General features: G+C 54.5%; 1 protein-coding gene across 11 annotated transcripts in view; it reads left to right on the forward strand.

Moving 5' to 3' along the window:
• The first annotated feature begins 14,610 nt into the window (after positions 1-14,610).
• Positions 14,611-20,063, forward strand: part of ANKRD11 (ankyrin repeat domain containing 11) — a 153,846-nt gene continuing 148,393 nt past the window's right edge. For 10 of the 11 annotated variants that reach the window (XM_057711377.1, XM_057711389.1, XM_057711374.1 and 7 more), the window contains exon 1: positions 14,612-14,907. The gene's annotated coding sequence lies outside the window, so the exon portion shown is untranslated. Of the gene's footprint in view, positions 14,908-20,063 lie in introns of all 11 variants that reach the window. The other variant, XM_057711387.1, reaches the window with a different exon arrangement.

Below are 20,063 nucleotides of genomic sequence, written 5' to 3' on the forward strand. Positions count from 1 at the left end.
ACTCCGCGGTTCGGGGGCCGTGCGGTCCGCTGCACCCCTCCTCCGGCTGAGGTTGTCCAGCGGCTTGAGGTGCCACCTCGTGCGGAGCGCCGCGAGGAGAGCTGCAGCCTGGCGGGCCCGAAAAGGAGGGCGTCGGAACTCCGCGCTGGGCCGCCGCTCCCGGGAGGACTGGGCGCAGCGCGTCCCGGGGCTGCGGACGGAGCAAGGGCGCCCGAGGGTCGCGGAGCGTGCGCAGCTGGCGGGGCCCGCTCGCGGCCCTGACCCCGACTCCGACTCCAACCCTGGATCCCGGAGCCTGACCCCGACTCCGACCCTGGGTCCCGGACCCTGACCCCGAGTCCGACCCTGGATCCCGGACCCTGACCCCGATTCCGACCCCCTGAGTCCCGGACCCTGACCCCGACTCCGACCCTGGGTCCCGGACCCTGACCCCGACTCCGACCCTGGGTCCCGGACGCTGACCCCGACTCCGACCCTGGGTCCCGGACCCTGACCCCGACTCCGACTCTGGGTCCCGGACCCTGACCCCGACTCCGACCCCCTGGGTCCCGGACCCTGACCCCGACTCCGACCCTGGGTCCCGGACCCTGACCCCGACTCCGACCCTGGGTCCCGGACGCTGACCCCGACTCCGACCCTGGGCCCCGGACCCTGACCCCGACTCCGACCCTGGGTCCTGGACCCTGACCCCGACTCCGACCCTGGATCCCAGACGCTGACTCCGACTCCCACCCTCGGACCCTGGCCCCGTCTTGGCCCGAGGAGGGTTCTGCCGACGGTAGGGCTTTGCTGGTCCGGGCTCTGGCCACAGAGCCTGTCTCGGTGGTGCCCGGAGGGTCCTGCACACGGAGGGGACGAGGAGGGGCTTAGGGTAAGGGCAAGGACTTCAGAGGCGGGCAGCTGAGCCCCGCGGCGCAGGCGGCTGGCAGTCTTGTCCTACAGATGCTTGATTTTGGAGAAGTAACCATCTCCTCCACTGTTACTTTCTCCTGGAGGCAGGGTCAGTCCCTCCGGAAGTCGTGCCCAGCTCTGGAGGCCAGGATCACGGCTGGGGAGAGGCCCGGGAGACAGGGATTCGGGACCCCAGGGTCCCCGCCTCTTTCCCAGCCCCGCTAACGCTGATCCTGTTATGGTGACTTAAGTTTGTTCCTGTGTTTTTCTGTATTCCCCAAATTCCTAAGGTCATTAGACAATAACCAGTCTTAACTGAGTGCTGGCTAGTGCCTGGCTCTGTATCAAAGGTTCTTTTTAATCTTCACAAGAGTGCGAAGTAAATATGTTTACATTTATTTTACAAATAAGGGAATAGATTCAGAATAATTTCCAGTAACCTGTCCAAGCTGAGAATTGATAGCACAGACTTTCAGAGCTGGTCTGACTGGATCCCGGGCCTGTGCTCACTGCCCTGTGGCTTTCTCTATTACAGGAGTAACGCCGATGACGTCAAGGTCATGTGTCCTTCCCCTGTCAGTCCAGAAGCTACAAAGCTTTGGGGACATTTTTTTAAATGCAGTGTCCTGACTGGTCCCAGCTTGGGCAGCCAAGTTCTTGTGTGGTCAGTTGTGGAGAGGGGCTGCCCCTGACCTGCACAGTTGTACTGCCTGCCTTTCTCACTTCCTCTCTTCACAGTCCACCCGTCCTCCTAGGTGTCCTCCTTCACTGTTTTCATTTCCCTGGTTAAATTGTCCTGCCTACATTCTGCTGTCCACTCTCCCCAGACCAGACCTGTGACTGTGACCAGGCTTCCGAGGGGTTTCTTGCACCCTTGCACCCTGTCAGAGCTTGTGCAACCTGGCCCTGACAGGAAGTGACCGAGCCCCACCCTCACCCGGTTCCCTTCTCACCCAGCACAGAGAATTTGTGACTCAGAGCCTCTAACAAATTTGAACGTGTTTGGGGAGAGTGTAAGGTGCAGTCCTGTTAACATTGTTTGAAATAAACGTGTCTTCAGAGCCCAAGCTCTTGGCAGGAGGCTTATTTGGAAGCAGTGCAGGGTGATGGCAGGAGCCAGGGTTTGGGGAAAGAGCACTGGCTTCTGCCCTTCTGAGTCTGTGACCTCGAGCAAGTGGTGACTTTCTCCGAGCCTCAATTTCCTCGTCAGTAAAATGGGGATGAAATTATGTGCAGAGTGAGGCTGATATTGGGTGTCCCACGGGGTTGCTGTAAAGATAAAATGCAATAAAAGTACATGAAAGCAGTTCATCAGCCTGGAAGCCATCCACGTCCAGGCTGTCGTGGGAAATGAGGTTCTGGGAAGTATTAATTCCCTCATCCAAACGCATTTACTGAACAACTGTGCTTTGAGAGCTGGCTGCGACCCAGGCTTCAGGTGAGAGGTGGACCTTGTCTCTGAACCCCTGCCCTGCTCAGTCTCACCTCTGCAGTGGCCTTGGGCGATGGGGCTTAGGGCATTCAGACTCCGCTGTGGCCTGGACCCTGGAAGAGAAGGGGCGGGGGAGTTGCTCAGCAGACCAGGCTCTTCCCGGCCCCCCTCCTGCAGCACCCCCTTCTCTTTCCTGTCCATCACCTGCTCTCTGTTCTCTCTGTACCTTGTGACTTGTGTTTCCTCATTTCCGCTTCCTCAGCTCTCTGAACCCTGTGCACATCAGGACCTTTGGGCTCGGCCTCCCTTAACTGTGTGAGAGGCCATCTCACGGTGAGTCGGCTCCGGCCAGGGCGTGTCTAGACTTCCCTATCGCCTCCCTGACACTGGGCGCAGAGCATGGCCTCGGGGGCTGAAGGGCAGGGGAGCAGGGCTCCTAGTCCCTCTGGGTTCCTGTGCTGCCCGCTGTCAGCCAAGGGGCTTCAGGCAAGCTGCTCTGGGGATGTCTGTCCATCACCTTGTCTGTAAAATAGGAATAACGCTTTAGCAGCCTGGGGCCTGAAGTTGATCTGGGCTGCTTTTGGTTTTAACATTGAGGCTTTGTTACTACCATCAGAGCAAATAATTATTTGCTTCTTCTCAAATTAGGCAGCTTGGCAGCAACTAAAGTGCTAAATTTTTTTTTTAAATCACAGTTCCAGGGCTTCCCTGATAGCACGGTGGTTAAGAATCCGCCTGCCAATGCAGGGGACACAGGTTTGAGCCCTGGTCCGGGAAGATCCCACATGCCGCGGAACACCTAAGCCCCTGCGCCACAACTACTGAGCTTGTGCGCTAGAGCCCACAAGCCACAACTAGTGAGCCCACGTACCACAACTACTGAAGCCAACGCAGCTAGACCCAGTGCTTCTCAACAAGAGAGGCCGCCATGATGAGAAGCTCGGGCACCACAGTGAAGAGCAGTCCCCGCTTGCCACAACTAGAGAAAGCCTGTGCGCAGTAATGAAGACCCGACGCAGCCAATAAATAAAAATAAAAATAATTAATTAAAAAAATCACAGTTCCAACAAGGACCTACTGTATAACACAGGGAACTAATCCAGTATCTCATGATAACCTATAATGGAAAAGAATTAAAAAAGAATAGACATATACAGGGACTTCCCTGGTGGTGCAGTGGTTAAGAATCCGTCTGCCAATACAGGGGACGTGGGTTCAATCCCTGCTCCAGGAAGAGCCCACGTGCCACAGAGCAACTAAGCCCATGAGCCACAACTATTGAGTCTGTGCTCTAGAGCCTGTGAGCCACAACTATTGAGCCTCTGTGCTGCAGCTACTGAAGTCCGCACGCCTAGAGCCCCTGCCCTGTAACAAGGGAAGCCACCGCAATGAGGAGCCCACGCACCGCAATGAAGAGTAGGCCCTGCTCGCTGCAACTAGAGAAAGCCCGTGTGCAGCAACAAAGACCCAATGCAGCTAATAAATAAATAAATAAATAACTTTTAAAAAGGTATATACGTATGTAGGTAGAACTGGATCATTTTACTGTACACCTGAAACTAACACATTGTAAATCAACTATATTTCAATAAAATTTGACAAAAAAAAATCACAGTGACCCTGCACTTGTCCTGGCCTTTGGAGCCCTTGGGCTGTCACGTAAAGTAATGGCTGTACCTGTACCCGAATGGTGAACTTCTTGGCCGAGGCTGTCTTGCAGTTTCGAATGACCTGGCTCACATTTAGATCTTTGGCCAATATTACGATGTCATCTATAAAATATATCCCCCTGTGGACAGTTTGAATAAAATCACCCTCTCTGGATTTTGGTGAGTTTTGTTTCTGAGCTGCACATCTTTCTTAGAAAATGATTTTCTTTTCATTCGGCTCATTAGTTGGGTTTTACTTATCACACATATAAGCTTTCATAATACCAGATTTGTTCTTGAAAGGGGAAAAGTCCATCACTACTAGCAAAAAACCTGGCCAGGAACTTGCACCTGAGGAAGTCGCTATGTATTGCTCCATGATTCTCAGACGTGGGCATGGGATTCTGGACAGATATTTAGGAGGGGCCTGGAAAGGGCAAATCTGTGTTAACTCCCAGAGGTCTGGACAACACACACCAAACTCAGGACTTTCACCACTTGCTCTGTTGATTCTGTTAGTTATCCATTGCTACGGAACAAGTTACCCTAAAACTCAGCAAGTTAGAACCGCCGGTGTTTATTGCCTCATGGTTCCTCAGTGCTTGACCTCTCACCGGGGCGCAGTGCAGGTGGTGCCCGGGGTTGCCGTCTGTTGAAACTTGCCAGCGTCCAAGGTGACGCCCTGGCCTGGCTCCTGGCCGGCGGCAGCCACTCCTCACCGTGTGACTCCCCGTGGGCTGCTCACGTGATGTGCTGCCACGTGGCAGGGACGACCCAAGGGTGTGAATCCCAGGGGGCGGGGTCATTGAGGGCCAGCTTGCAGGCTGTTGCCTGCAGTGAAGCTTGGAGAAGATGTCTGCTGTTCACACCATCTGCTGGGTTCCTCACCGCCCTAGCCCCTTGTAGCATCACACTAGTCACCACACTGGTTCGTTCAGGGACAGGACAGTCATCCCCCAAGCCCTTCCTTAGGACTCGTCATTTTATTTTTTTCTTTTTTTTTGGCTGAGCCATGTGGCCTGCAGGACCTTAATACCCCGAGCAGGGACTGAACCCAGGCCCCAGCAGTGAGAGCTCTGAGTCCTAACCACTGGACCTCCAGGAAATTCCCAGGACTCATATTTGAAGATGGGGAGGGGACCCTGCTTTGGGGGTCAAAGAGTAGAAGCGTAGAGCTGACAGTGCGGCCAGCACCCTCCCAGCTGTGGTTGGAGTGGGCAAGCGCACGGCGACGGGGGAGGCTGCGGGGGAGCCTTCAGGCAGCCCGGCGTGGGTCCCCGATCCAGTCACCTCGAGCACGCAGACGCCCGCTACATTCCCTTGTCATGGGCCATCCCCTTTCCTAAAGTGCACGTTTGCAGTGGGTTCACCGTCTGTCCAAGTTGGGGTTTGCCTGTCCAGGTCCTTTAGCCACCGGGGAGCCATGGCTGGGCACCCGAGGTTCACCTCCGTGCCCTGGCGCCTGTTCAGAAGCCTTGTCTGGGTCCCACTTGCAGGAAAGAGGGGCGGTGTCCGGATGTCCAGTTTATAGCCTGTATCTGAAAGTTGCAGGATGGATCTCTCCCTGGTCCCTTGGGTTACTTGTTAGGGGGACGAAGAGGAGGAGAGAAGGAAGGCTTGGCTGGTCTGTCTGGTCTCCTGGGAGCTCCCCACTGGACGTGCCCTGTGGCCAACAGGATGCTGTGGGATCCTGTAGCAACTGGTTGGATTGTACGCCCATAATACACAGCTAGCAGCTGTCACAGAGGCTCCGCTTCGCCCGCTGGTTGGAGCGCACCGTCTCCCTGAAGGAGGACGGTCCTAGGCCTTTGTGCTTTTCCGTATTAAGACACAGCATGTTCACTGGCTGCTTGGTTCTGAATCCTAGAGGTCTGTGGCCGTTACGGTTTATCAGTACGTCAGTGGTGGGCCTGGCTCTGCGGATGTTCCACAGACCACGTTGCCGTCAGACAGTCACGGCACAACGGGGACAAAGTGCCCAGCGAGTGGTTGCAAATGTCCTGGCCCTTCCTGCCAGCACGAGAGGAAAACCTGCCTCCCTCCAGCCTCCTGTCCTGTTCCCTCGAGCTCAGGGGTGGCTGGCCCATTCTCCATGTTCTGTAATGCGCAACAGAAAGACAAAGGACGAAAACAGCTCAGAAGAAAGAATAAAAGAAGCAGAGGATGGGGAAGACACACCAGAGCTGTTTCTGGTCCAGAGCAAAGCTGATGGGAAGATGGGGAAGGAGGCTGGGGTTTCTGGGGGCAAGTGCTTGGGGGCTGGTGAGAGGCCCCAGAGCAGTTGCAGAGAAGGAAGGAACTGGAGAGAAAAGGAGATCTTTGTGCGATAAACTGGAGTTGCCGTCGACAGACATGTATTGCATGGCTGTGTCCTGGGTGCTGAGGACGCGGCTTTGAACAAAGGGGTGCCTGGCCTCAGTGGTCTCCCGTTCTAGTGACGGGGGAGAGAAAACAGTAAGTGGAGCCCACAAAGCACATGGTAAGCACTTTCCCAAGGAGACAGACAAAGCCTGAGTGGGTGGGGGTGGGGGGCGAGGACGGGGAGGGGGTGGCGAGGAGGGGGGAGTCGGGCTCCACAGAGAAGGGAATGTATGAAAAATTGTGGTAAAATATGCACAACACAAAATTTGCTCTCTTGGAAGGGACTTTCCGGCAGGAGTGAAGGGAAGGCAGAGGCTGGGAGTGTGTGGAGGGAGGCGGCGGGAGGCAGGGCTGGGCTCAGGCCGGGGCTGGAGGGTCCAGCGGTCAGGACCCTGCCTCTGTGCTGGAGCGGCTGCAGGAGTTCGAGCCCAGGACCGATCGGTCTGTGTTATAAGACGGGTTTGGACTGCTTCGTGGAGAACAGACTCTAGACAGATGGGAAGTGGGGAAGGGGAGGGTGGGAAGACCCTGCCTGGGCAGAGTGGAGGTGGGGTGAGAGGGGCCGGTCTCCCGGAGGCCCAGGAGACCTGCGGAGCTTCCAGGCTCCCCCTGTGGCTTGGTTCGCCCCGCTAGCCCAGGGAGGCCAGGCCGGCCGAGCACAGGGTCAGCGCACAGGACGGCCCCGGCGCAGGCGCAGCTGGCCGCGAGGGCTGAGCCCTCAGACAGGCCTCCCTCCGGGACAGGCTGCGGGGGCCGCGGCTGCGGGGCTCAGGTCTCAGGGCAAGAGGCACAGGGCTGCAGGCGCTGCCTCCTTTTCTCTGTGATGGACAGGCTTGATTTGACAGAGGAAGAGGCGGCCGCTTCACAGGCAGGACTTGAACCGCGGCTCACAGACGCCCGCAACCCGTGGGTTGTTGCAAAGACACAGGCACAGGCAGCTGGACACCAGCCTCTCCCAGCTGCCTCCCCCACGGGGCCCTGTGTTTCTGGAATTCACAGCCAGTCCTGGGAGGGGGGTGGGGCGGGGCGGCACGAGAGTTGATAGGTTAAGTTGGAGGTTATTTGGAGACAGGAGGATACTATGGCTTCATAGACGGTCGTAGCATGCAGTTTGGGTTTTGCCATCACCACCCTGCTGCTTTATGTTTTATTTCGTTTGAGAGTTTATTTGCTACTTGGGCCCTGAGGCAATCCTATATGAGGTTATAGTTTTGTAAACAGAATAAACAAAATAGGGACGTCCCTGGTGGCGCCGTGGTTAAGAATCCACCTGCCAATGCAGGGGACACGGGTTCAATCCCTGGCCAGGAAGATCCCACATGCCGTGGAGCAACTGAGCCCGTCAACTAGAGAAAGCCCGTGTGCAGTAACGAAGACCCAACACAGCCAAAAAAAAAAAAAAGAATAAACAAAATAAAACAAATCCCATAGACTGTGTTTACAAGCCTCCTCTACTGGCAGAAGGCGAGAACTGAAGCACGCGTGGGGGTGCATGGGGAGAAGCCAGCCTGGCTGGGCTGCGCGGGTGCGAGCGGGTCACAGCCCTGAATGCAGGAGCCCTGGGCAGCCAGAGCGCCTCTGCATCCACTGGTGTGACCTCTGTCCTTTTAGAATCCCTTTTAAAGCTGTGAAGTGCATCTGCGTTTCAGTGACAAACTGTATTAATTCCTATAACACCGAGTGCTCACGCCGTCCCCGTGTTACCGTGTGGTGGCAGTTAGGTGCTCGTGTGGAACACCCGCCCAGGACCCCAGGAAGCAGGCGGACGCCGGTTCTCAGGCTGCGGTCAGGGCAGGGGCCGGGTGGCTGGCGTCCGAGCCCTGCAGCCGGGGCCTGGCCAGGGCACGGCCCCCACAGCAGACCTGTCAGCAGGTGGGAGTGACGTGTGGGACAACTCCAGGGCCACGTGCAAGGCCACGAGCCACGGAGGCCGGGCCTAGCCCCATCGTCAGTCGCTGCCTTCGCCGTCTCCCCGTCTCCCTGCCAGCTCCCGGGCGGCACCGCCTCCTCTCCCCCACCTTGCTGTGCACCCGCGGCCCCCATCTGGTGACACGCAGCTCTGTCTTCTGGACCCCAGGGCTCTGAGAACCCCACCGCCCCCAGCCCAGCCACGGCCCCCAGGCTGCCGAGCATCTGTGCACCCTGCTTGCTCCTGTGGGCATTCGAGACCTGGAGCGTGATGTGGGGTGACCCCGGAAATCAATGGTGGAAGGACACACGCACGACGTGGGCATTCCGTTAGGCTTGCGGTCACGGTTAGCAGGTATCCTCTGCGTTCTGACCGTGCTGGGTGGGTTCTCCTTTTTGAGAATCCTGCCAGGTAGGTGCTCTCACCCCCCACTGCAGGTGAGGAAACCGAGGCCCTGAGTGAACTCGCTGCCCTGGGTCGCAGTTGGTAGGGGGCAGAGTTGGGGTCTGAACCCGAGCCGTCTGGTCTCAGAGTACATGCTCTTAACGAGCGTTGTTGTGGGAGAGGGGTCCATGGGGCCTTGTCTACAGAAGACTGAGCACAGGCCCAATCCGGAGTCTGTGGTTGTGACCTTGCTGTTTATGTAGTGAATACAAATCAGTTATTTTTTTCAAATGTCTTTCTATTCTTTGGGACTTGACCTTGGCAGCCCTGGTGCTTGGTCCGTGCAGGCCTGGCGCGGTCACAGCTACACCGCCCTCAGCTCCAGCTAAGCCTTTAAATGTGTAGATGCTACGTAAGAGCCCACAGAGCTTTTGTTTTTGTGGGTTGTGTCTACTGATGTTTCCCACGTGTGTGTCGAAACAGAAAATTTTAAAACACACGACAGCGTGTTCCTCAGCTGTCAGAGGACATCTTTATCCCAAGTCACGCACGTTTGCTCAGGAGGAGAGGGAGACAGACACCTCCTAGTATCGTCAGGAAGAGACTTGACCTTGCCAACACCCACAAAGGCCTTGGGGACGTCCCCCTGGAGTCTCTGAACCTGGCTTTGCAAGCTGTGGTCTAAGTCAAACATGGCAATTCTGATGTGATTAGAATCAGCAAAGAATAGACATATACAGGGAATTCCCTTGTGGCGCACTGCTTAAGAATCCCCCTGCCAATTCAGGTGACACGGGTTCGATCCCTGCTCAAGGAGGATCCCACATGCCGTGGAGCAACTGAGCCCATGAGCCACAACTGTTGAGCCCATGTGCCACAACTACTGAAGCCCACACACCTAGAGCCCATGCTCCGCAACAAGAGAAGCCACAGCAATGAGGAGCCCGCGCACCACAATGAAGAGTAGCCCCTGCTCGCCACAACTAGAGAAAGCCCGAGTGCAGCAACAAAGACCCAACACAGCCAGTAAATAAATAAATTTATTACAAAAAAGAGAATTATTTTTTACCAAAGAGATCTATGAGTGTCACACTTTTTTTTTTTTTTTGCTGCTGAGTGGCTTTCGGGGCCTTAGTTCCCTGTTCAGGGATTGAACCTGGGCCTTCAGCAGTGACAGTGTGGAGCCCTAACCACTGGGCAGCCAGGGTAGTCACCATGAGCTTCATACATTTAACCAGGAAACTGAGATGCAAGATTATTTCCTGCATGGACCTAGAGATGATCATGTTAAGTGAAGTGAGTCAGGCAGAGAAAGACAAACATCATGTGATATCACGTATGTGTGAAATTTTAAAAAATGATACAGACTCATAGACAAAGAAAACAAACTTATGGTTCCCAAAGGGGCTGGGAGAGGGAGAGATAAATTAGAAGTTTGGGATTAACATATACATATTACTGTATATAAAATATCTTATAATAACCTATAACGGAAGAGAATCTGAAAAAGAATACGTGTATGTATGTATATATATGTGTATAACTGAATTGCTGTGTTGCACACTTGAAACTAACACAACTGTTAATTAACTATACTTCAATTTAAAAAAGACCATTAAAAAAAAAGATTATTCCTTTGGGCCCCTCTCCAGCTAACACATGTTCAAGTACCAAGGGACACTTTTGGGAATTTGTTTTTAATGGAAAGTCTTTACTGAACTCTGTGTTAGTAGAAGATTCTGAATTTACCATTCTGGGAAATAAGCATTGGGTAGTTGCAGAACTGGTACCAGCCAGGGGGCTGCTGTGCCTCCCACCACCACCGGCAGAGCTCAGCTGCATCCCCAAGGGATGCTCTCCAGGGGTGGCCAGGAGCACGGCCTCCCTGAAGGGACACTGTGGCTCTTTCACAAATCCAAGGAGAGGGGCTGTGGCGCGTGTTGTGTCACGTACTGAATGTGACCGCCTAGCAAAGCTTCTGGCATGTTCTATTCCAGTTACATTATCACAAAATGGTGCTTCGAGTCCTGAATGTCTGACTGCGAAAGTGTTTTGTTGCGGCTGTAAAACTGTGCAGCACACAGCAGGCATCTAATCACTTGCTGAATGCGTGTACCTTCACCTCCCAGCTGAGCAAGGGCCCTGCCTACTGCAGGCTGAAATTCATCACATAAAACACACTGTGCAGGTGTAGGACAGCCTTACTGGGAAAAAAAAAAGTCTTGGGAAGCCTTATTTTCACTCTCAATCTTCCTAGTTGGATTTCTGATGGATTGATTGAAGAAAAGAATACATCACTACATTTTGACTCTAACATGACATCAAAACTGGTAGGACTACAGGAAAAGTACTGGGTGCAGAGTTTTAAAAATTGGGGGATTGTTCTGGGGGTCCAAAGTCAGGGGCCCCAGGAATATCTGAATCCTGCTTTCTGCCACACTTCTTCCTCCTCTTGAGGTTTGGGGGACAACACACTACAGAACTATGGTAACCGGAAAGCAAAACGCGTAATAATTTACTGTGACATGAGCTTGGGTTCCAAATTCTAACGCTGAGAACACTGGCAAGCTGGGGTCGAGCACGGGGTGAGGCTGGGCCAGCCGGGCCCAAACCCAGAGGTCAGTGCTTGTCACAGGGCGCCGGGGAAGAGAAAGAAGGGAGGTGCCAGGCTGTGGGCCTGCTCTGGCCACTCTGCAAGGGCGTGATGAGTCCCAGCTAGCGCAGCAGCCCCGCGGCTCTCCCAGGCCACAGCACAGGGGTGTGGGCGGGCAGAGGGGTGTGGAGGGGGCTCTGTGCCTTCGCCCGGGGGAGGCACCTGGTAGGACACATCGTTTCTTCTCTGGGAGGGGATCCAGCATCACTGGGTCCTCCTGGAGCCATGAGTGGCTTGTGTCTGATCAACAATTAGGTCCTTTTCGTTCCAGGGACACAGACATGCTGGAGTGTGAGTGCCTTTGGCAGGAACCTAGTTTTGTTCATGACTAAATCCACAGCTCCCAGGTCAGTGCCTGGCAAATAGTAGGCCCTGAATAAGTGTTTGCAAGATGAATCCAGGAGCTTTGGGTGGGGCGGGGACACGCCGTGACGAACACAGTCGAGAAGCAGTATTGAAGATGTACAAGCGCAGGCACTGTTGGGGCCAGGCCTTCCTGACTGGGGTGGCAGACACTCTGGAGAAGGAGGATGACCCCTGAACTACCTGGGTGCACGCTCTGGGTCTCACCCCAGAGCTTCTGAGTCCGAATCTTGGGGTGGGCGCAGGTCATTGCATTAAGGAAAGCAGGCTTCCCAGGAAAGGGCTGGAGGGCTACCCTTCAGGGATCAAGACCAGGAATTTGTAGATCTGATGTTTTGTTTGGCCACATGATGTTTGGCAAATGAATTCATTTTGTTGAAATGTCCAATACAAATTTAATTTCCAATAAAAAACTGGAAGATACGGCAACGCTGGCTCTGGCAGCCCCCTTCTGTCCTCCCAGCCCAGCAGGCGGTTGGCCCCTGACCCCTGTCCTACCACCTCGCCATCATCCACCTTCACTGGGTCCCCGTCACCCTTCCTGTGTCTCTTTTCTCTGTGACAGCCTCCCCGCTGGCCTCCTGTGCTGTCCACATTGCTTCAGCGGTGCTGCTGCTGAGCCCTTCCCTGCAGGAGCCGTCTGCGGGCTGAGACCCACCCCTGCGCTGGATGCCTCCTGGGCCCCGGTCACCTCTCTGTCTCTCTGCTGCTGGCCCTCTAATGCCCCACAAGGAGACCCAAGCATCTCAGACTTCACTGTATGAAATGAAACGCCTGGTTTTGCAACCCAAGCCTGTTCCTCCCCAATGTGGTGGCAGCCAGTGTCCACTCCATCCCAGACACTTCTCTTTCTCCACGGCCCACAAAATCTTGCCTACTCTATCTTCAAAACACACCCCAGACCCCACTGTCTCACCATGCTGGACATCATTGCCATTTCTTGCTACCTCCCCTGTGTTCTCACCATCTCCAGAGAGACCCTTTATTTATCCGGCTGCACTGGGTCTCAGTTGCAGCACTCCGGAATTTCATTGTGGCGTGTGGGTTTCTTAGTTGCGGCATGCACGTGGGATCTAGTTGCACGATCAGGGATCTAACCCCAGCCCCCTGCATTGGGAGTGCAGAGTGTTACCCACCGGAGCAGCAGGGCAGTCCCTCGACCCTTTCAGCAGTAGGTCCCTTCACTTCTTTGGGACCCTCTGTGGCTTACTTTTCATTCAGAGTGAAATCTCAGCTCTGAACTGGGACCCTCAGTAGCCACGTCCCTTATCTCATTTGCTGCAACTCGGCTCTGTGCTTGTTGGGGCTCCTTTGCACCCCTTCCTGGGGTCCTCTTCCCCAATCTTCATGCCTTGCTTCTTCACTCTGCGATTCAGCTCAAAGCTCATCTTATCTGAGTCCTTCCTATGCCCCCATTACCGCATGTCTAATACAGGCCTTAGAATGGTGGCAGGCACATAGAAGGCACTTAAAAGCCCTCAATGTGTTTTGAATAAGTGAGCGCTGTCCCCCCAGCCACCGTGCCTCTCTCCACCTTAAGGACACAGGTTAGGCTGCCCTTTGCCCAGGGCTGTCCCACAGAAATGGAATGCAGCCAGCGTGTGATTTAAAATTTCCTAGTGGCCACAATTAAAAAGAAAAAAGAAACAGGTAAAATGAGTTTCACCACTATCTTTTATTTAGTGCAGTTGTCCCAAATACTATCATTTCCACATCTCTTAAACACACACACAAAATTTTACATTTTACATTCTCTTCTTCGTACTCAGTCTTTGAAATTGCGTGTGTTATATTCACAGCACATGTCAACCTGCCTTGCCACATTCCCAGTGCTTGCCACATGCGGCCAGGCGCTGCCTCACGGGGTGTTCTCCACCACGTCTTACTCGGTCCGGAGTTCTCCAACCTTCCGGCAGCACCTTGAGCATCAGTACTTGTGAAGGGACACCCGCAAGCCACTTCCCAGACTAGAGCTGGCGTGCACTCGGTATGCCCCCCTTGCCAAGCACTCATCGCAGCCCGCAGTCAGGTACTCGCGCGGCCGAGGAACGTGCCCCCCCTCCCTGGTGAGGCGTCACGTGCTGGTGGGGCCCGGCCCGCTGCTCCTGCGCGTCCTCGGGGCGCGGTTTGGCGCCCGGCCCACCGCGCACACTCGGCGAGCGCTCGTGAGGCAACGTGTCCAGCGGCTTCTGTCTTTTCCGCGACTGTGTGTTTTTACCCACGGGTTCTGCTTTCGGGGAACTTCGCTTTGCTTTTGCCTTAGTGTGTTTTTAGGGCGTTTCAAGGAAAATTGCCTCCTTATTCATATTTCCTGCTTTAAATTCCCTACTTGGTTGAGGTCAGTATTTTTCTTTTTTTCTTTTTTCTTTTTTTTGGCCGCGCCGCGCGGCCTGCGGATCTTAGTTCCCTTCAGAGAAGCAGGCCTGAAAGGCGACTCAGTCGGCGGACGGGGGTCCAGCGCCCCTGGGCCAGGGGCAGGTGCATCCAGCGTAAGACGCACTCGCCGTGAGCCGCCGCAGCGCCGAGGCCCCAGCCCCGGCCCCCGTCCTCGCGGGCGCGACTCCGCACCAGCGCGCGCCGCGGCCGCCCCACGACACGGCGCCTTCGCGTCTTCCGCCCAGACCCGCTCGCCACCGTTCCTCTCGCCGCTTCCGGCACTTGGGGAGGCCAATCGTCACGTCCGAGAGCAAAAGACCCGCCCTCTCCGCGACGCAGGCAGCCAATCCAGCCGCTCGCTTCCGCAGCGCCCCCGCGCGCCCGGACGCACGACCTTGCCCAATCCGTCCCAGGACTCCTTCTGGTCCCGCCCCGGCCTGTGCTAGAAGCTGTCAATCTCGCCTTCCCCCTTGGCCCCGCGCGCACTTCCTCCCCGGCGCCGTGACGTGCGCAGCCCTGTGCCCGACGGCGGCGGGCCAATGGCGGTGGCGGATACGGCGGGCCAATGGGAGGTAGCGTCTCATGCGGCCGGCGCCGCCGCCGCAGCCGCCGCCGGGTCCCGGAGCCAGAGGCCGCCGGAGCCGGAGTGCGATGGAGCGAGGGCCCCAGGCGGGGAGGCGCCGCCGAGCGCGCGGCCCGACGCCCCCTCAGTGAGCGCCCGACCGCCGCGGCGCCGCCCGAGGGCGGGCTCGCCTCCGCCCGCCTCGCTGCCGCGCCAGCGCTCGGAGCCCGCGCCGCTTTCCCGCTCGGGCCGCGGGCCGGGGACGGGCCGGGGCTGCATGGCCTCGCCCGCGCGCCGCCGCTGAGCCGCGGGCCGGAGCCGGAGCCGGTGAGAGCCGCGGCCGCGCGGGGGTCGGGGCGGGCGCGGGGCGGCCTGCAGGCCTTCCGCGCCGGGCTCCGGCGGGCCTGGGGTCGGGGGCCCGGGGCAGCCGGGACGGGCCTCCGGGGCCTCCGGGCGGGCCGGGCGAGGGGATCCGGCTGGGCCTGCGGGCCTGGGGTGGGGGGGGCAGACGGGGGCCGAGCGTGGGCTCGGCGCGGGCCTGGGGCCCCGAGGGCCGGCGGGGGGCTCCGGGCGGGGGGCTCGGGGCCGCGGGCGCCCTCCGGGGGTCCCGGCGCAGCCTTGCGCCGCGGGGGGCGGGCTCGGGGCGGGCGGGGGCCTGAGGAGAGGACGGGGGCTCCGGGCGGGCCCGGGGCCCATGGGGGTCCCGGCGCAGCCGCGAGGGGCGGCCGGGCGGGCCTGGGGGGCCGCGGGCGCCCGGGGCGCGGGGCGCCGACCTCTGGCCCGCGGGCGGGGCGCCCTCGCCGTGTGGGCCGCCGTGGTTATTCCCAGCGTCCCTATTATTATCGCTGTTTTGAAACGGGAGCAGGCGGCGCCGGGCTCCGAGCCGGAGGGGGCGGGCGAGCCGGGGCCCCGGAGGGAGAGGGGGCGCCGGGCGCGCGGAGGGGCAGGAATGCGGGGCCGCCGCGCGGGGGTGTCTCGGGGGGAGGGGAGGCGGGCCCGGGGGGCGGGGGGAGGGCGGCGGCGGCGGCGGCCGCAGCAGCCCTTGGCCTCAAGGAACAATGTGAGACGTTGCCTGAGATGTTAATTTCCGTTCCTCATTTCATCATCCCCGGCTGGGCGGTAGCTGTGAGTGAGTGTGCGTGTGCAGGGGTGGCCCTGCCACATGGAGTCAGTCCCCTCTCGGAGAGGGGCTGTGTGGCGGAATCCTGTGTCTCTGCCGTTTGGGGGGTGGGGATGGGGGGGTCTTAATTTTTCTTGAGGGCCGCTCTTTTCCTGGTGCCTCCTCAGGGTTTTCTGCTTCCGTTGTGTTTCGAAAGCTAGTCTCCTATCCCAACTTCCGAGGAGTTTTGGAAGAGGCTTTGAAAGATTAAGCTGGCCTAAGAGGGCCCCATGCTTTCAAAACCATTTTCTAACAGTTCAGATGCAGCAGGCTTAGGGTTCGTGGTTTCTGTAGGTTATGAGAAGTTTTATATCCGCTTGCAGGAACAGGATTTCTCAGTAGAGAAGTCAAATTTCAGGCTTTATTATATGGTGAGAGGGTCTTCTGAAGTGATTTGTGCAATATTCTTAACATTCCTTTTGCACTGAGGAGGGAGAGTGGTCGTATTGTTGAATTGCAAAACTTAAATTTTTTGATCTTTTGCGGGGGGGGGGGGGGGCGCGATGAAATGCTTTCAAGCCAAAAGATGTAAGATGATACTGCTTGTAGAAAAAGTGCCATTGAAACAGTTACTATTTTAAGTTTGTGCAAACCCAGTCAATGGCATAGCTTGGATGATTCTAAGGCAGAGACCCTGAGACTGTGTGTGGCGCCTTGAGGACGCAGTTGCCCCTGCTCGGGGCTGCTGTCCTGGAAGCCCTGGACTTCTGTTTGTGTTTTTGGAGGATGATTGCACAAGTACTCTGGTATCACTTTGAAACTGCAGTTAGGAAAGAAAAAGGGAGCACGTCTTGCTCAACTTGGATTGTGACCCTCCATCCCCCACGCTCCATTCAGCGGTCGGCCGCCCTCTGTGGTGTCAGCTCAGGAGCAGGCTCGCCCTTGATAGGCCGGCTCTCTGAACGGAGGAAACAAAGACCAAGTTGCTGTGACATTTTCCTCTGTTCTTTGTGCGTGCCTCTTGAGTTAGCTAAAAAGCCACCCAAAGATAGTGCCAAATTTGACCCAGATTTGAAAGTTTGAAAAGGTCTTTTTCTTCTACCTTGTTTTTAATTGTGGAAAGATACACATAACAGCATTTACCAGAGGCTTGTTTTTAAAGGTGTCACGTCGTCTTGAATTCCGCCTTTGCAGTTGTACCTTTGTGCTGCCACTGTTGGGTGTTTTTCTCTGGGCGCGCTGTGGGCCAGCCATGGTAATCGCACTCACAGCAGGCCTTTCATCTCTCCAAACCAGATGGGCTGCTTGTGACTAGTGGCTGTCATCTTAGCTCTAATTACAGTGTTGATACAGTGACAAGGAGAACTTTCTACAAATAGAGCCAGAGAAACTGTGCTATTTGTATTGAAGAGTATTTTTCAAGAAGCTTTTGTGCCTTGAGTTTTTAAGTACATTTGACACGGTACGGTTACGTTTCATCCAATATGGGAGGAGAGTTACTTTGCATAGGATGGCAGTGAGCCCGTCATCAACTAAATAACATAATTAGAGAGCGTGAGCAAGTGCTGGTTCAGAGCATGACCTGCATGTGTTGCCACAATAAGTGTTTTGATCCGTCCATTAGCCCGCGTGAGTCCCGTCGTGTCTCAGCGTCCCTGAACAGCAGGAGCCTCGCTAGTCAGCAGGTGAGCGCGGTGCCGCGGGCTTGCCTGGCCGCGTGCTGCCTTGCTTCACGGTGGCTGTTGAGTCAGGGCTCTGTGGGGACTGAGTTTGGCCCGTTTGATAAACTTTATACAAAAATTGAATGAACGCAAATAAGTAAAAGTTACTGTCTTGAAGTGTTTTCGTATGTGTTCTCTTAATTTGAATTTCAAATGGAATTTCTGTGCAGTTCAACTTTTCCAGTTTTATCCTTAAGCTGTATGAGAGACGGCGTCAATCCCCGGCACCTGGAACGCAGGCAGTTGCAGATAATTGTATAGAAAGCTTTTTAAAAAAGGCTTAGGAAATGATCCGCTTTTAACTACTGCTTCGTTAATTCTGATAGAGATGTTTCTGTTCCTAAGTGGCACTTCTTGTTGTTGGAAGGATCTTATTCTTGATGTCTTTTAAGCCAGTCAGACTCAACTGTGCGCGTAAATATATGTTTTTGTTAGTATTCTTCTGTTTTTCTTAACTCCCATTCCTCCCTTCGCATATTTAAAATTTTCTTTAAATTCACCTTTCCACCAAAGAGTTTTTTTATATATGCTACAACTGCAAGTATTATTTTTATGGAAATACCCCAAACGATGACTAACCGACCTAACCCTGAGTGGGTGACCCACCCGTGCCAGTCCTTTACTCCAGTCCTCTCAGTTCCTGATGCTCTGGGTCCTTTGGCCTTTCATTTCCTAGGTGACCCTCTGTCTGGACCAGGGTCTTGCCGAGTGTCCATCATCGTCTCCCTTGCAGACCCCGCCTCCCCCGCCAGGTAGCACTTGCTCAGCCTTTGGGTCTTAGTTAAATATGCTTCCTCACTGAGTCTTTCTGTAACCTCACCTTGTAATAGCCACGTGGAACTTGACACAGTTGATCGGGTGTGATTACTTTTTGTCTGTCCCCTGGGAGCAGGTCTGTAAGCCTAATGAAGAGAAGCATGGTCTCTCTGTCACCCAGGGCCCAGCCTGCGCGTGACCCTGGTCATAGAATTGGCTCAGGAAGTATCTGTTGAATTGTTTGAAGACTAGGTATGGAAGTCTGAGTAATTTTGAAAGGACAGACTCAGGATCGTGAGAGTTTATGTGATTGACTGGGAATTGTGCTGTGTGCATGTGAGCTGTTTTCCCATTTGTTATCATTACAAGTTTACCTTCACAGTTCAGAGAAAGGTGTGGGGCATGGCTTTTAAAATTGGCACAGAACAAGAGGTAAAGGAAAATAATTAAAGGAAAGGTTGTTTTTGTGGAAGGCAGTGAATGTCTTCTGTGGAAGCAGTTTTAGCAGGACTGCTGTGGGGCCACGGGTGGAGGCTCGCCAGGTGTCGTGTGCTGTTGCCGCCCGTGCTCCTTCAACCATGAGAACTTCCAGCACCTTCTGGCCGCGTGTCACGTCAACAGTGGTTTAGTGTACGTAGTGGAGTCTTTTGAAAGGTTTAGCATTTTTTAATTTATTTTGTATTTCCTAAGGGATTGTGATTAAAAAAAGGCCACAGCAGTGTAAATTCTCCAGAATGGAGGTGGGTCCCTTAACATTTCTCCCTCACCCCTGCCCAGTTGTGGCATTTTAATGAAGAAAAAAAAAATCTCTTTGGAGGGGGGAATACACCAAAATGGAGTTGTATGATATTTTTTCCCACTTTTGTTTATGTTTTCTAAAATTTAAAAAATGAACCTTTTATGTACTTGGGAAAAGTTATTGAAAAGCCTAATTACGGGTACAATTTGGGTGATAAAGACTTGAGTTCTTGGTTTAGGTAACGGTAGGTTTGTGTAGTTTTAACATTTAGCTAGTAAGGCGTTAGGGGAATTGGTTGTTGAAAACGTTTAAAGACATCATTCTAGAACTTGAGAAATCCTGCAGTTCTGACTCCGCTCCTGTGAATAAACAGTCCAGAGGGTTTTCAGGGTGAAGACCTGTTAATATAGCTCAGATTTTTTTGAGGGCTGAAGGGACTGAAAATCCTGTTGCAGGGCCATGGCTTCTGTGATGCCCGCCCCAGCTAGGATGGAGGTGGCCGTCGGGGTGGTGCCGTCTGAGTTACAGTGTCCTTGCTGGCTGGCTGAGGGTGAGACCCACGTGTCCAGTCCTGCCCTTGGCATCTGTGCAGTGAAGTATTTATTATCCTGAAAATCTGTAGGCGTTCTTTTTCCACTTGTAAAGAAACCAGTGTGCACCTCTTCACAAAATAAGAATGTTGGCCTTTTCTCAACTTAAAACACTTTTGGTCACTTAGATCAAAAAAAAGTTTTTTTGTCAAGGTTAAGTAAAATTCGTAAAATCCCTCTTCTCCAGTTACCTGTTTAACTCTAAATGTGACCTTTAAGAACGGCTGGGATTGAAATGTAACTTGTCAGTGCTTAATAACCTTGTGCTATCAGAGATTATTTTTCATCTACACTGTAGCAAATAGACTTCCTTTCTCAGCTCATAGTAACAAGTGTCCCTTCCTCTCCCCTTACAGTGGCAGTCTCAAATGGCCTGGAATAATGAATGTTTCTAAATAATGAGAACATTCAGGGAAGGTGTTTGGTTCACAAGGTTTGGGCTAAATTTTTGAATAGTGGGTTGTTTTTTTGTTTAAACTGCATTCATATCCAGCAAAATAAAATAGACATTAATTGTGGGTGATCTTGAGAATATTATGGCTACATTGTGTAAATGTATCTAAAATAGAGAACATGAG

Source organism: Hippopotamus amphibius, chromosome 16 (genome assembly GCF_030028045.1).
Source record: "Hippopotamus amphibius kiboko isolate mHipAmp2 chromosome 16, mHipAmp2.hap2, whole genome shotgun sequence".
NCBI lineage: Eukaryota > Metazoa > Chordata > Mammalia > Artiodactyla > Hippopotamidae > Hippopotamus > Hippopotamus amphibius.